This window comes from Phoenix dactylifera, unplaced genomic scaffold (genome assembly GCF_009389715.1).
Source record: "Phoenix dactylifera cultivar Barhee BC4 unplaced genomic scaffold, palm_55x_up_171113_PBpolish2nd_filt_p 000864F, whole genome shotgun sequence".
In the NCBI taxonomy this organism is placed as follows: Eukaryota; Viridiplantae; Streptophyta; class Magnoliopsida; order Arecales; family Arecaceae; genus Phoenix; species Phoenix dactylifera.
Window position 1 is genome coordinate 157,267 of NW_024068227.1, and position 17,629 is coordinate 174,895.

The 17,629-nt window shown below is 39.6% G+C and overlaps 1 pseudogene; it reads right to left on the bottom strand.

The window, feature by feature from the left end:
- Positions 1–3,062: 3,062 nt before the first annotated feature.
- On the bottom strand, positions 3,063–16,784 carry LOC120107442 (annotated as a pseudogene).
- Positions 16,785–17,629: the final 845 nt, after the last annotated feature.

The window sequence follows — 17,629 nt, forward strand, 5'->3', positions numbered from 1 at the left end:
TCTTTTGTTTACAGTGATGCTAATCTCCTCGACCATGTAACCAAAGAAAAAACAGTAAAAAAGACAGAAGACCTATCCTGCACCCACAGCAAGCGGGCCATCCTGCTCGTGATGCTCCCAGACACGCCTAAACAAAACTTCCATGAAATGTTCTTTCTCTATCTTGTAGCAGAGGACTAAGAAACAAGCCCCGTAAAAATAGTTGCCCATTTATATTTTTTTTTCCTTTTTTGGGGGGGTTTCGAATAAGGCCAATAAAATCAAGAACAAAATGCAAAGAAGGATTACAGAAATTCTACATAGAATCAGAAAAATCAAGTGCTGCAATAACAACCGAGGGAAATCTAAGAGGCAAGATAACGCAAAAAAACTATATAAGTATCCAAAAATAAGCACCACGAATCACCGCAAATAAGATCAGAAATAACAGACAATACATCATGCATATAAATAAGGACTTCATATAGGCATTGTTTCTATGGACCAATCCACGAGTTACTAATATTTGGTTAATTCTAAAATTTGAAATGCCGGAGAGGGTTGGGAAAAAAACTCACCTGCTATTAAATGCCAGAGAGGAGGGAGGAGGAGAGTAGCTTGCCGTCGGACGTCGCTCGGCGCCGGAGAGGACAAGGGTCGGCCACTCATCGTCGGAGAGGAAGGAGGAGGAGAGGAGCTTGCCATCGAACGTCGCTCGGCACCGGAGAAGACAAGGGTCAGCCACTCGTCGTCGGAAAGGAGGGAGGAGGAGAGGAGCTTGCCGTCAGATGTCGCTCAGCGCCGGAGAGGATAAGGGTCGGCCGCTCGTCGTCGGAGAGGAGGGAGGAGGAGAGAAGCTTACCGTCGGACGTCGCTCGGCACCGGAGAGGACAAGGGTCGGCCGCTCGTCGTTGGAGAGGAGAGAGGAGGAGAGGAGCTAGGGCTAGCCTTGATCGGGATGCAGAATGAGGAGGAGGGGAACGACCGCTAGTTTTGATGTCAATTTTACTTCTGACGACGCGTATCAGCGTCGTCTTAAGCCATAGTCTACGATGACGCTAGTTCAAAAAGCACCGACGCTTGGGAAAAGCGTCGGCAAAAAAGGATCGTTACGGCACAATTTTTCTGTAGTGACACCTGTAGGAGTAAGTTAGTATCAGAGCCAGATTCCTCTACATTAATGAGAGTAAGTTGGTACCAAAGCTAGAAATTCTTCTTTCTCCCCAATCGGATTAGGTTGGTATCAAAGCTCTAATCCTCTATATCCATGGGGGCCTCTATTCATGGTCCAAATACATGAACAACAAGCAATCAAGAGAAGTTCTATCCGTGCTTCAAGTACATCAAAGGACAAAGACGAGTATGGATGCTAGTTCTTCCTCGATGGATAATGAGACAAAGGAACGTCTCATACAACTGGAGGAGAAGATTGTCTAACTCACTAAGATCATCTTCAGATTGGTGATACCTTCAGCACAAGCACCAGCAACTCCTATTGCCAAGTTGTTTCCTACATCTCAAGATGACAATCTACCATCCAGGAAGGAGGATGGGATAAGCAGCCTACAGGTACAAAAAATATCTCTCGTCAACCATTTAAAGTTAAAGGTCAAATCGAGAACAATTAGCCAGACCAGTTGAGACATACTTTACTGTCTATAGATACTCTAATATCCAAAAGATATCTTTTGCCAATCTCAAGCTTTCTAGCAATGATCTTACCTGGTGGAATTCGTACATAAGGAAAACGACATCTCAAATCTAGCATAGAATAAATTCAAGAGTCTAACCAAGTAGTTCTACCCAATCAACCATGAGAAGGATCGGTGGATCAAGCGACAGTACCTATGACATATGATCAGTCTGTCCAGAAGTACACTATCCTGCAACAAGTTTGTGATAATAACCACCACCCACCCAAGGCAATGCTCTTTCCCGCAACATGGAAGGCAGCTGTGGGATGCTCACTCTTAGGCTCTTAGGCACAAAAAGACCAAGTGCTAGTTATTGACATAAGTTGGTTGAAAAGAAAAATAAGCTGCTCGATAGAAGCAAATCTCACATGAAACATATCCCAGCTGGTATCATAATCTCCCCTAAATGTAGGCTGTTGAATAAAAACGAGGCCATATGTAAAAGTTTGCATTTCTATTGCTGCTGGCATGTATATCTTGATCATAACTGTAGGAATATTAATCACAACGCAACAGCATTGTCAAAATCTTCTTCATTAAAAGAGATAAAATCAAACAAAAAAAGTTACAAGGTCAAAAACAAACAGCGACAAAGAACCTATAACAGCACAGTAACATTTGATAGAATACCATCAAAAGAGTCAGATTAGTTCTGGGTCCGATGTGAATTGTTCAGCACTTATCAGTCTCATAGACCTAACCATGTGCTCATCAGAAGCCCGGATTCCGCTTAACCTCTCTTGTACGGCCAGGAATGAAGGGATATCAAAAGCTTCAGAAACTCTCTCGTGGTAAAGCAGGTCTTCTGCTAAATTAATCAGAACTTCCCTGGCATATTCCCTCAGTTCCGCTGAATCACCTCTCAACAGATCAATCAGGATTGGTATAGCACCAGCTTCCACCATAGCTTCCCTGTTCACTCCTTCATAACTTAATTGTGCAATGGTTCCTGCAGCTTGAGCAGCTAGAGTTATTGAGAACAATTTACCAGATGATACAGCTTCAAGGAGGAAGGGAAGTCTGCCAAGGTAATAGCCCTCCTCACCTCTCACAACATTGCCTGAAACTCTTATAGAACCATAAAACAACAATTGCAGAAGAGTACTTTCCTCCACTCCTCTCTTTGTATTCTATTTTACATTACTAATATATGTAATATATCAAATTGTATTCAGCATTATTTGGTCTATAGATGAAAATAATCACAAGCTCTAGCCTTTAAACAGGAAACCAGACAAGCTTTAGCACCATGGTAAAACTTTAGCAAGGCACAATAAACAAGCTACATCCATTATCTAAGTAGAGGTCCATTCTCCAAGTAGTTTAGATCTCATAAAGCTAATTGCCAACTTTCATGGTGGCATCCTCATAGCATGCTAAAACAGAAGTTGTACTACATAAAAGAAATAGAATTTCTAGTAAGAGCATGAATATTATCTAATCTTAACTTCTGAGATCAACAATCGCCAAACAACTATATCCAAGACGACGATAGAAACAGTATATACAGACTCGCAAATACTTCACTCTGAAGAAGAATGCCTGGGTGGTGCAGCAGCTTGCATTTATCAGGCTGCACCGAACAAGTCCCAGGAGTCTTGATTTCGGATTGGCGACTACTGACTACCATTCTTCTAAACTTTGAACCTTAAATATTCATTGGTATCATCATGTTCAGAGTGGGCCTTGCCCGTAGCTCTAATTTGCGGGACTCCAAACTCTCCTGCATCAGGGCTCTCATTTCCCGGTCAAATTCCTCTTCCTTCTTCGGATCAACTTCCACCAACTTCTGCCTGACCTGGACACTGTCTTCCTCATCAGAACCAATGGGTCCCCCATCATCTTCATCGTCGCCATCCCCTTCAGATCTGTCATCTGATTTGTCCTCATACAACAGATCTTCCCCGTCTTCATGTCCCTCCTGATCAATGCTGCCACTATCTGAATAGCTTTCACTATCTGGTGGTTCTTCCTGGACCCTGCCATTTTCCTCCATTCTGTTTGCTACACTGCTGCCATTGGCTTTGATGGTTGTAGTTGTTTGGGATGGAGCTTTCTGAGATTCACCATCAGAGTGTTTCTCACTGCTGGCCTTCTCCATTAAGGCTATGCGCTCATGTTCTTCAAGTTCAATCAGTGCCGCATTAACTTCCTCAATGGATGAGTATCGAGTCATGTTTGGTTGTAAATCGGCGAACATATCCTGCAAGCATTTTAATTAATGAGAAATATCCACTAAATTTATTAATGCAGAATAAATGCAGAATTTCTTTGTTTCTTCTTTTATTTCTTTTTGTTTTCCAAGAATTATAGTGGGAGGGTCACGTGCCAGGATCAAACCTGGATCCTCTCCTTGGAGCTAGCAACAAGAAGAGAGGTGCCAATTGACAAACCAAAATCCAATCAGCCAGAATCTCTATGTTTCATTCAGCAATACTATAAAAAGAACTTTATTTCCATAGTCAAAGCTAAAAAGAGATATGTGACTTTTTCAAAGCATAAGAATTATGCACATTGTGATGCAGCACAGGATACAACCAACATGTACTATAACCAGCGTTGGAGGAGCCAGTGGATTCATCAAATTTTCTTATAGATTTTTCATTAAGAACAATATCAAATTTTAGCCAGATTTCCATATTTGTAGAAGAATAACTCCAGCATGTTTCCTTATTGTCGAGTCCTATTTCAAGTATGATTTCGTATTGAGTTTAATGCCCGAATTAGTGTTAGGGGATTATATCCTATAAATATGTGTATAATACATTGTAAGAGGTAGCCTTTGGCATGTTAATACAATTTTCAAAAGAATTTCCATCACCAAGTTAAAGGGTTCTTCAATCCAGTTTACTTTTATTTGCATGTTAATATTCAAAGTGCAACCTCTTTGCTCCAGTTTACTTCCTCTTCCTTTTGATTGGCATATGTGGCACAGGCAGAGGGTTATAAAATTCCATATTTTGTTTCTTGACTTTAGCTAGCTGACAAGTATGAAACTGGAAAACTTTCATCTGACTCCTCCAACGCTTGGCATGGTCTAGCTGGTCATAGTACCTGTTGGTTGTACCCTTTGCTGCATCACATTGCATACACAAAATAATTGTAACTATAAGGTATGACAAGTGCATCGACAATTCTAAAATAACCTCACATGCTAGGAGGCTCAAAGCAACTTACTGGAAATAGGAATACCACTATTGGATGATAGAAAAATAAATAACTACTTGACAAGTAAATTTTAACTAACCTGAATGTCAAACTCAATATCTAGTGGTATTGGACCTTTGCTAAGGACGTATCTCTGAAAATATATCAAAAATCTATCAAGTTTCCTCTTTGAAGAACCTCAATCAAAATAGTGACCGCATGTCTGAAGAAGTGTTATTATCATCCTGATCCGAAAGTAGTCTTCTGGTGGATCCAGTGCATCTTGCTTTACAATAAGAAAAATAAAAAAATGCACTAATAAGAAAAATTGGCCAAAGAATATTTCCATCATGTTACATGAAGTAGAAAAATGAAAGAAAAGAAACACTTGATTTCATGAACAAGGACAAGTTCAGATTGCAAAGTTAAAATGCTAATCACAACACCAAATAACTGAAAGCGTTAAAACAACATCATGTTTTTGATGTGTCGGGCATATTGCAGTCAATGCTTGTGCCATTCTTGTATCGAATATATGCATCTACCAATTATGATTTTGTCAATATCTTAACTTCTAAACAATGACTCAGTTTTTGTCTTTACCCCCGAGATTTCTAGAAGTTACAGTAATAAGATAAGGAACAACAGTTGGCAATTTGTGCATTCAGAGCATTAGTTCTCTTACCCTCTTTCTTATTCTCCTTCTCTTTGTTGTACTGCCTTTATTTTTTCACATAACTAGAAAAGCTGTTGTTTGATCGCAACACACTATCTCCATGCAGCTTCATGTCTGATTTTTACATATGTTAATATAGTCCCTATGTACCCCAAAGAAAATTTATTGCTTTATGAGGAAAGTATGCAAGATACGGATATGCACAAGCAGTATACTATTGAAAGAATCGCATGTTATATATTTCCACAAGAACCATATTCTGTCAATATATCATGGCTAAACTGAAGAGTGCTCCGGACCTTGAGTAATTAGGTGGGTATTCAGTATATCTCAGCCTCCTTGTCTATAATATTGAAATTCTGTCTTAGTTACTTTCGCCTTAATCTGCCAGCCATGTGGATCTGGCCATTCAATCTGATCACTAATAACTAGCAGAAAATTAAAGTTTCCTGACCTCTACTAAACTGCAATAGGACTAATTATCTTCATAAAGGTTATGTATTTTAAAGTACATAGTGCTCAAAGTTAAAGATTTCCACACTTTACATATGATGACTGAGAATTAGCAGTTTCCTTCATTTGAAATAATGATGATCCCATTGGTTTAGAGTTCCATTAAATGAACTGGAACTCCCATGTGGGACTCTACAAGCTTATGCCTCACCAACATCAGCAACAAAAGGTACACGACATTACTTTTATCTGTTTTTCATCTGTACTTTATAATTCTTTATGAACAACCTCAAGTCTTGACCATAATTTTTTTAAATTATGTCTTGATTGACTAAACTTGATTGTAACAAATTTTTAGATTGTTGAGCCTGTGGAATGCCCAAGCCTGCTCACAAGAAACTGAAAAAGCATGAAATGAGAAGGAAGTGTCTTTATCTACATTGAATCCAGAAGCTATGTAGAAACATCAAGCTTTGGTAGTTGGTTACACCAGTTCTCTCCTAGCGACCATTTCACATCGCATTTTTAACATCGTGACTAACTGGAGCAAAGCTTCCGGTTTTCGTGATCATAAACAGTTAACTTAAAAATGCCCCAAGTAAGAACAGTTTCAAATAGTATTACATGGTTTGGCAAGAAGGAAAAAATAATAGAGAAACAGCAAAAATAAAATGCCAGTAATTAATGGGAGAAAAGTGATTAGGACACAAGTAGCATGAGAAGAAAGCATTTCTATTATAAATCCATTATCCAGGATTTTATAAAATTAAAAGACATTTCATGATTATGTAACAACTAGGATAAAGTCATGCAAAAACATTGGAAACAAGGATCTAATTAGAACTTGCAATCAGAAGATTTTAAGCTTGACCACAATTGTTTAACTTTTTGTCCATTTAAGTCATTCATCACCAAAATCTAAGAAGCTTTAAGCTTCAAATTTCAAAAGCATCATAGATCAGTCATCTGTATACATGAATCCCTCAAATGCAGGTCAACAAGGTTATCAATTTGTAGAACCCATAACATAATAGATATAAAACCTTGATGAATATAATAATTGATATTTTTTTTTAACTTCTGGTATGCAAATTAACCAAGTATATAATGCAATAGAACTGTTAGTCAAATAACCAACCCTTGCCAAATCCCAAAAACCAGATATGGCTTTAACTTTAATCATTCATGTAATGTTTTCTACCATGCCAGCAACAATTTCTACAAACATTAATATAAAAATTGAAAACTTGAGGTAAGAAATACAAATAAGAATTTCAATAATCAATAATAATAAGGCACATTACTTACTTCTGGTGTTCCATGGCCGAAAATGATAATCAAGTATAATGTTTCAAAAATTACAGATGAATCAATATGCTCATAGTTGTATAGCTCTCCTAAGAATCGCATGTAAGCAAGGCGCTGCTGCTGCATTCCATAATCATTCAATTCTAACCCAAGCCTAATCTCCTCCAAAACCTGAAATTTTTTATCATGCATTTTTAAAAATAATTATACAATGATATTTTTAAATGCACCAGCCATTAACTGAAAAAAATAAAGCATAGTACCTTCGGGGCTGGAAAATTCCACCGAGCATCTTAATAAGTGTTCTGATATTTAGGTTTAAGGGTTGGAAAGCAGAACAGGAGACCAAAGAAGATGGATGGAAATGGCAAAATATGATATTGTGGTTCATAGCGCTTCGGATGTCTAGGTTTTACACATGTCATGAACATTTATTGGCTGCTTATTTCTTGTTTATCTCTATATTCAGTATGTTCAACACATTGTAATTTCCGTCGGCCATCTTTTACATATGGCCCCTCGATACATATTACATATGTCATGTGATTACATGATTTGTACTCAAAATATGAACTTCCATACGAGTTGAAACGAAAAATATGCAATGTATATGCAATGACTAGATCAAAAGGGTATACATCTAATGACCAGATCACACTGATTCTTCAAAAGAAACCCAAAAATGACAGAAGGCTTAAATGGCCAACGAGCCTCCTTATGGTTTCATCGACTTCCAAAAATCATGAGATGAAACTCCAGAATATGGTCAGCGAAACCATCCCGAACCGCCCAGTTCGGAGTGTACCAAGCCGTATCGACGGCGGACTGGGACGGTTCCAGCAACCAAACCGAAACGCCGTCTTCGGAGGGATAGAAGGAGAAAAAAAGGAAACGAGAGAGAATGGGGGAGGGAGGGAGAGGGAGAGGAAGGAAGAGAGGTCGTCCAAGGCTGGCCGGCGGAGGCCGGGGAGCCTCCGTGGGGAGGAGGCAAACGCCGAAGAGATGCGGAGGCGGGGCTCCACCTCCGGTCCCTTGTTTCGTTCGAAACAGGCGCCCGGAGGGAGGCCCTTTTATTTTTGCAGATTTCAGTTGAAGCCAGCAAACCTATTGCCAACTTCACTTAATTTTTTTTGTAATTTCACGATATTTAAGTGAAGTCAGCAAATGATTTGCGGCTTCACTTAAAAATTGCAAAAATTTTAGCGGTCGGACCCCATTTTGAACGAAACAGAGACCTAGCCGCAGCCTCCGCCTCCTGTCCGGGCGCCGGCCTCCGCCAGCGCTCCTCTCTCCCTTTTCTCACACATGTTCACTCTCTCTCCTGCCTCCTCTGCTATGTCAGTACAGCCCCGGTACAGCATGGCGTGGGCCCGTACCAACTCGTGCCACCGAGCAACTAGTACGATGCCCGATATTAGCACAACAGACCTTGCTTAGAAAATAATAAACTCGCCACTCATTTAACTCTGACCAACAAAGCATAAAACTCAAATCCTACATATGACAAATCATATAATTCAGAAATCTAGGGGAAGGTCTCCATTAAAATTATGAAAGCCAGAGAAATCATTCTTTCCTTATCAAATGAAAGGCACCGAAGTTGTTGAAATAAAAGCTAAATGAAATGTAAAAGGAGCTTTTTGTAGCAATTCTAGCAAATTATATTAATCAATTCAGACTTAACAAGATAAAGAAAAAAAATCAAATCTGAGGAAACTAAAGACTTTACATATTTCAGGATCCTAAGCAGGGTCAGTGGAATAGTCCTGAATAGGGCGGTTTCGGCTGTTTCGAGTCGTTCCGACGGCTGACCGACACGGTTCCAGCAACAGAAACGAAATCCGTTGCCGGAGAGGGAGAAGGAGAAAGAAAGAGAGAAAAAGAGACCGAGCAGGGGAGGGAGAGGGAGAGGGAGAGGTGGAAGCCAGCCGGCGGAGGCCGGCTAGCCATGCGAAGGATGCTCCTCCAGCCCTTGCGGCTCCACAGACGAAAAATAGGGCGGATCTCCTGTTTCGACCCCTTTTTTTATTTTACAATTTTTAAGTGAAGTCGAAATGATTTGCTTTCACTTAAAAACTGCAAAATAAAAAAAGGGTCGGACCATAGTTTCGAACAAAACAGGGGACCCGTCCTGTTTTCTGGCAGCGAAGGTTTCCTCCGTCTCTTGCCCGGGTCGCCGACCTTCGACGGCCCTTCGCCGGCCTCCGCCGGCCCTCCGCCAACCTCCCTCCCTCTCTCCCCCTTCTCTCTCTCTTTTTCTCTCTCCCCCGCCTCCTCTACTGTGTCGGTACGGGCACCGTACGGCACGGAACGGGCCCAAACCGACTTGTCCCACCAGGCAACTGGTATGGTGCCCAATATCGGTTCAGCCGATATTGATCCTAAATTGACATTTTAAGACGGGGATCCCCTTAATTTTTTTAAAACAAAAAAAAACATTTTGAAGATGGGGAGTGTACAATTCCACAAATTACACCCAGCCTAGATATACCTAATCCATAAAATAATACAGCTGAACAAGAGACAAGCCAGAATAATCTGCTAAACTAACTTGAATGCTCAATTTTGAAACTATAAAATCCACATGGAGAACATGTAAAACTTTAAGATACCAGTAGTCAGGGGAGATTTAATATGAACTAGAACATATACTGTTGTGATGCAAGATACCTCAAGATCTACCAATAGGAACCTTGCATATCACACCATCCCTTCGAACACACGCAACAGCATTAGAAAAACTGCAACTGAACATCTCAAAAGAACATATATGCATGTGCAAATAAATATATGTTCCAACAGTTTTCCCTTGGTGGTTTAAGAACCTGACATTTGCCAAAGGATGCATCCCCACTCCTTTTTACGTCACTATCATTCCCCTATCAATTCTCATTTTTTTTACAACTAAGATATGGAACCAAGCTCAGCAGTCACACTAAACAATTAGTGGAAGACATCGTTTCAGTTCAATCTTACCATTTTCGGATTTTAACAGACAAACTAACCATGGAAAAATGATGCTAGGGCAAATCACCCTTTAAGTGTAACAATACCCATAACCCTGAGCAGAATTTTAAGGTTTTTTGGGATAAAATTTTTAAGGCATTTTCAAACACAAAAAATACTAAATGAGATCTCTGATAGTAAAACTATCATGCTCCTGATGGCTCTATACTTGCTACTTCAGTAACATGATAAGGAGCACTCAGCTTCTAAGATTATTAGTTCCCTAACAAATTTGATTACAGTACACCATTCTCAGAAAAATTAATGCAAATTTTAAGGCAATATATTCTTTTCATAAACTTTTAAAACTCATTGGAGAGATGCCAGAAGATAACCATTTCATCCTTACATTTTGTCGTTCTGGTGTCTTTGGATGTTGCTCATTCGACTTCGGTTCTGCTTCTCCCAATAATACAGCAGGAACAAAAGCTCTGGTTACAAAATAAGCCAATTTGTATCACATGAACTACAAACAAACAGAAATAACAGAAATCTCTCACATAGATAAATAAGAACAGTATCTTTAACTGAAAATTCAGAGAGTATAAATTCTATATAATAGTTCTGAACGATAGCATAAACAACACTAGTAAAAGTTTTAACCAACCTCAGATCAGGTAAGGATTCATAAAATGCCCTTGTGTCTTCATCATCCCACACAGGTTCAAGCACAGAAGACTCCTTTCCAGAAGCGGAAGATGGTACATCCACACCTGTGGTTAACCTAGTCGTGTGCCCATCATCTGGCATTACTGGAGGTTGCATATCAAGGGCCTCAGCTAAACTGTATACCGAAAAATAGGGGAAAAAAAGAATGAGATTGTAGATGGAAGCACAATAATGAAGCTAATGAGAAATAAATAAAAGGCAGGAAGAAAAAACGAAAGAAAGAAAGAAAGAAAATTTATAGAAGGAAGAGAGAAAAGGGGGAGGGGTGCAAAAAGCATGCAACATCAATAAACTAATGTTTGGCATGTGTTAGGCACATGAAAGGAAAAATTGACGGCTACGGTTTCCCATTAGCTAACAGATTACTTTCTATTATTTATGAAACTGGATAAATGAACTGCTAACTTAGGCTGACACACCTCTTATTTCTCTCCCTCAGAGAGGAGTACAAAATCAAACCTAAGGATGTGCATTTATGAAGACTTCGAGCTCATATAGACATGACTGACAGATGAAGTAACGAGTCCATTCTGATTGAAAACTTTTCTCCACTGAGACATGTAACTTGAAAAGGATAGTCCCCCTATTACATAGTATGCTTCTCCTGTCTCTTCAAGACAGAAATGAAGCAAAAGGTTTGTAGAACCCATAACATAATAGATATAAAACCTTGATGAATATAATAATTGATATTTTTTTTTAACTTCTGGTATGCAAATTAACCAAGTATATAATGCAATAGAACTGTTAGTCAAATAACCAACCCTTGCCAAATCCCAAAAACCAGATATGGCTTTAACTTTAATCATTCATGTAATGTTTTCTACCATGCCAGCAACAATTTCTACAAACATTAATATAAAAATTGAAAACTTGAGGTAAGAAATACAAATAAGAATTTCAATAATCAATAATAATAAGGCACATTACTTACTTCTGGTGTTCCATGGCCGAAAATGATAATCAAGTATAATGTTTCAAAAATTACAGATGAATCAATATGCTCATAGTTGTATAGCTCTCCTAAGAATCGCATGTAAGCAAGGCGCTGCTGCTGCATTCCATAATCATTCAATTCTAACCCAAGCCTAATCTCCTCCAAAACCTGAAATTTTTTATCATGCATTTTTAAAAATAATTATACAATGATATTTTTAAATGCACCAGCCATTAACTAAAAAAAATAAAGCATAGTACCTTCGGGGCTGGAAAATTCCACCGAGCATCTTAATAAGTGTTCTGATATTTAGGTTTAAGGGTTGGAAAGTAGAACAGGAGACCAAAGAAGATGGATGGAAATGGCAAAATATGATATTGTGGTTCATAGCGCTTCGGATGTCTAGGTTTTACACATGTCATGAACATTTATTGGCTGCTTATTTCTTGTTTATCTCTATATTCAGTATGTTCAACACATTGTAATTTCCGTCGGCCATCTTTTACATATGGCCCCTCGATACATATTACATATGTCATGCGATTACATGATTTGTACTCAAAATATGAACTTCCATACGAGTTGAAACGAAAAATATGCAATGTATATGCAATGACTAGATCAAAAGGGTATACATCTAATGACCAGATCACACTGATTCTTCAAAAGAAACCTAAAAATGACAGAAGGCTTAAATGGCCAACGAGCCTCCTTATGGTTTCATCGACTTCCAAAAATCATGAGATGAAACTCCAGAATATGGTCGGCGGAACCATCCCGAACCGCCCAGTTCGGAGCGTACCAAGCCGTATCGACGGCGGACTGGGACGGTTCCAGCAACCAAACCGAAACGCCGTCTTCGGAGGGATAGAAGGAGAAAAAAAAGGAAACGAGAGAGAATGGGGGAGGGAGGGAGAGGGAGAGGGAGAGGGAGAGGGAGAGGAAGGAAGAGAGGTCGTCCAAGGCTGGCCGGCGGAGGCCGGGGAGCCTCCGTGGGGAGGAGGCAAACGCCGAAGAGATGCGGAGGCGGGGCTCCACCTCCGGTCCCTTGTTTCGTTCGAAACAGGCGCCCGGAGGGAGGCCCTTTTATTTTTGCAGATTTCAGTTGAAGCCAGCAAACCTATTGCCAACTTCACTTAATTTTTTTTGTAATTTCACGATATTTAAGTGAAGTCAGCAAATGATTTGCGACTTCACTTAAAAATTGCAAAAATTTTAGCGGTCGGACCCCATTTTGAACGAAACAGAGACCTAGCCGCAGCCTCCGCCTCCTGTCCGGGCGCCGGCCTCCGCCAGCGCTCCTCTCTCCCTTTTCTCACACATGTTCACTCTCTCTCCTGCCTCCTCTGCTGTGTCGGTACAGCATGGCGTGGGCCCGTACCAACTCGTGCCACCGAGCAACTAGTACGATGCCCGATATTAGCACAACAGACCTTGCTTAGAAAATAATAAACTCGCCACTCATTTAACTCTGACCAACAAAGCATAAAACTCAAATCCTACATATGACAAATCATATAATTCAGAAATCTAGGGGAAGGTCTCCATTAAAATTATGAACGCCAGAGAAATCATTCTTTCCTTATCAAATGAAAGGCACCGAAGTTGTTGAAATAAAAGCTAAATGAAATGTAAAAGGAGCTTTTTGTAGCAATTCTAGCAAATTATATTAATCAATTCAGACTTAACAAGATAAAGAAAAAAAATCAAATCTGAGGAAACTAAAGACTTTACATATTTCAGGATCCTAAGCAGGGTCAGTGGAATAGTCCTGAATAGGGCGGTTTCGGCTGTTTCGAGTCGTTCCGACGGCTGACCGACACGGTTCCAGCAACAGAAACGAAATCCGTTGCCGGAGGGGGAGAAGGAGAAAGAAAGAGAGAAAAAGAGACCGAGCAGGGGAGGGAGAGGGAGAGGGAGAGGTGGAAGCCAGCCGGCGGAGGCCGGCTCGCCATGCGAAGGATGCTCCTCCAGCCCTTGCGGCTCCACAGACGAAAAATAGGGCGGATCTCCTGTTTCGACCCCATTTTTTATTTTACAATTTTTAAGTGAAGTCGAAATGATTTGCTTTCACTTAAAAACTGCAAAATAAAAAAAGGGTCGGACCATAGTTTCGAACGAAACAGGGGACCCGTCCTGTTTTCTGGCAGCGAAAGTTTCCTCCGTCTCTTGCCCGGGTCGCCGACCTTCGACGGCCCTTCGCCGGCCTCCGCCAGCCTCCCTCCCTCTCTCCCCCTTCTCTCTCTCTTTTTCTCTCTCCCCCGCCTCCTCTACTGTGTCGGTACGGGCACCGTACGGCACGGAACGGGCCCAAACCGACTTGTCCCACCAGGCAACTGATATGGTGCCCAATATCGGTTCAGCCGATATTGATCCTAAATTGACATTTTAAGACGGGGATCCCCTTAATTTTTTTAAAACAAAAAAAAAACATTTTGAAGATGGGGAGTGTACAATTCCACAAATTACACCCAGCCTAGATATACCTAATCCATAAAATAATACAACTGAACAAGAGACAAGCCAGAATAATCTGCTAAACTAACTTGAATGCTCAATTTTGAAACTATAAAATCCACATGGAGAACATGTAAAACTTTAAGATACCAGTAGTCAGGGGAGATTTAATATGAACTAGAACATATACTGTTGTGATGCAAGATACCTCAAGATCTACCAATAGGAACCTTGCATATCACACCATCCCTTCGAACACACGCAACAGCATTAGAAAAACTGCAACTGAACATCTCAAAAGAACATATATGCATGTGCAAATAAATATATATTCCAACAGTTTTCCCTTGGTGGTTTAAGAACCTGACATTTGCCAAAGGATGCATCCCCACTCCTTTTTACGTCACTATCATTCCCCTATCAATTCTCATTTTTTTACAACTAAGATATGGAACCAAGCTCAGCAGTCACACTAAACAATTAGTGGAAGACATCGTTTCAGTTCAATCTTACCATTTTCGGATTTTAACAGACAAACTAACCATGGAAAAATGATGCTAGGGCAAATCACCCTTTAAGTGTAACAATACCCATAACCCTGAGCAGAATTTTAAGGTTTTTTGGGATAAAATTTTTAAGGCATTTTCAAACACAAAAAATACTAAATGAGATCTCTGATAGTAAAACTATCATGCTCCTGATGGCTCTATACTTGCTACTTCAGTAACATGATAAGGAGCACTCAGCTTCTAAGATTATTAGTTCCCTAACAAATTTGATTACAGTACACCATTCTCAGAAAAATTAATGCAAATTTTAAGGCAATATATTCTTTTCATAAACTTTTAAAACTCATTGGAGAGATGCCAGAAGATAACCATTTCATCCTTACATTTTGTCGTTCTGGTGTCTTTGGATGTTGCTCATTCGACTTTGGTTCTGCTTCTCCCAATAATACAGCAGGAACAAAAGCTCTGGTTACAAAATAAGCAATTTGTATCACATGAACTACAAACAAACAGAAATAACAGAAATCTCTCACATAGATAAATAAGAACAGTATCTTTAACTGAAAATTCAGAGAGTATAAATTCTATATAATAGTTCTGAACGATAGCATAAACAACACTAGTAAAAGTTTTAACCAACCTCAGATCAGGTAAGGATTCATAAAATGCCCTTGTGTCTTCATCATCCCACACAGGTTCAAGCACAGAAGACTCCTTTCCAGAAGCGGAAGATGGTACATCCACACCTGTGGTTAACCTAGTCGTGTGCCCATCATCTGGCATTACTGGAGGTTGCATATCAAGGGCCTCAGCTAAACTGTATACCGAAAAATAGGGGAAAAAAAGAATGAGATTGTAGATGGAAGCACAATAATGAAGCTAATGAGAAATAAATAAAAGGCAGGAAGAAAAAACGAAAGAAAGAAAGAAAGAAAATTTATAGAAGGAAGAGAGAAAAGGGGGAGGGGTGCAAAAAGCATGCAACATCAATAAACTAATGTTTGGCATGTGTTAGGCACATGAAAGGAAAAATTGACAGCTACGGTTTCCCATTAGCTAACAGATTACTTTCTATTATTTATGAAACTGGATAAATGAACTGCTAACTTAGGCTGACACACCTCTTATTTCTCTCCCTCAGAGAGGAGTACAAAATCAAACCTAAGGATGTGCATTTATGAAGACTTCGAGCTCATATAGACATGACTGACAGATGAAGTAACGAGTCCATTCTGATTGAAAACTTTTCTCCACTGAGACATGTAACTTGAAAAGGATAGTCCCCCTATTACATAGTATGCTTCTCCTGTCTCTTCCAGACAGAAATGAAGCAAAAGGTTTGTATTCACTAAAGACGAGCATGTGTAGTCATACAAGAGTGACGCTGGAACATAAAATCAAGCTGAGAGCTTGCAACATATAGCAATTGTCATTGGCACATGCAATGCACATGTGGAAGCACAACTGGTTGTCGGTACCTCTTCTAACTAAAGACTTTTGTAAATTATGTAATTTGAAAGAAAGTTTCCGCGTTTAATTGGTACATCTCCGAACTCTTTCCTTAAAAGATTGAGAACTGAACCAAAAGAAGTATGTATACTAGAGATAATAGCATATACAAAGATAATGGTAACTCAAAGTGACATATTAAGATAAAGGCAGGATTTCTGAGTTTGCATTACAATATAATAAAGAGATTAATCTACTCATGAAAACAAGAAAAGACATTAGACTAGGAACTATGAGACATTTAAGTTCAAAGCAAAATATCAAGATAGAAAGTTTGGCTAACGATCTTACGAGGAGACACAACGAAATAAGTGATCATAAGATTTCCTAAGCTTCTCGTATGAAGCTGCATTCTCATCGCTAAGCTCCCCTTTAGCACTCAAGATCTTTGCATTCTCAAGTTCCAGCATTCGAAGAGACTGCATAGTATAAAAAAAAATCAATACTATTGAATGCTTCTGGAAAGTTGTTGCACAAACATGGAAAAACATAAAAGGATTATACTAATACATCAAAAATGAAGGGTAAAGCAAATGAATTCCAATCAAAGCAAGCAGCACATGCTCAACCTGTCACGCCCCAAATCCGGATCATGACACGGCCGTGCTATTGCTATCTTATGCACACAATAACACGAAGCCACATAAAATTTCATAATAAAAATAAATAGTTTCATTTACTAATATCATAACATTGTTCATGAAGTTGGAACAGTATAGAGCTTTTAAAATCTGATTATTACATAACATTTTCAATTACCCCAACCCTGAATAACATCAAGCTCCCTGCTCCTAGTGGTCTTAATCATCTGTAGGAAAAAAATAGATAAAAAGGTATGAGCTACACAGCTCAGTAAGTAACCAGGTACTATCTTATTGGATCAAGTACAATTATGCCAATGCAGTGATTAAAAAGCCAACAGTTGATGTAAAATAAAACATTTTATAGATGATATACACAAATCAGGTCATAAAGCAATGCATGTTCTATCCATAAAAGTTTATAATCATGATAATGCAAGTTGTTGCTGGTGGTCCAAACCGAGAACGATTGGCACTGCGGTGTGAACGGGGTTCCGTCTGAGTTGTCTTGGTTGGTGTTGGTTGCGCTCCACCTTCCGCCAAGAAACCTGCAAACAAGCCTTGCACCACCACCAGGGTGGTGATGGCCCTCCGACGGTCAAGTCAGAGGAGATTGGAGGAGGAGGAGGGGTGATAATCGCAAGTAAGAGAGTGCTCTGGGAGATATTGCTCACCTCCCCCCTTTCTCCCCCCAGCCGCATATA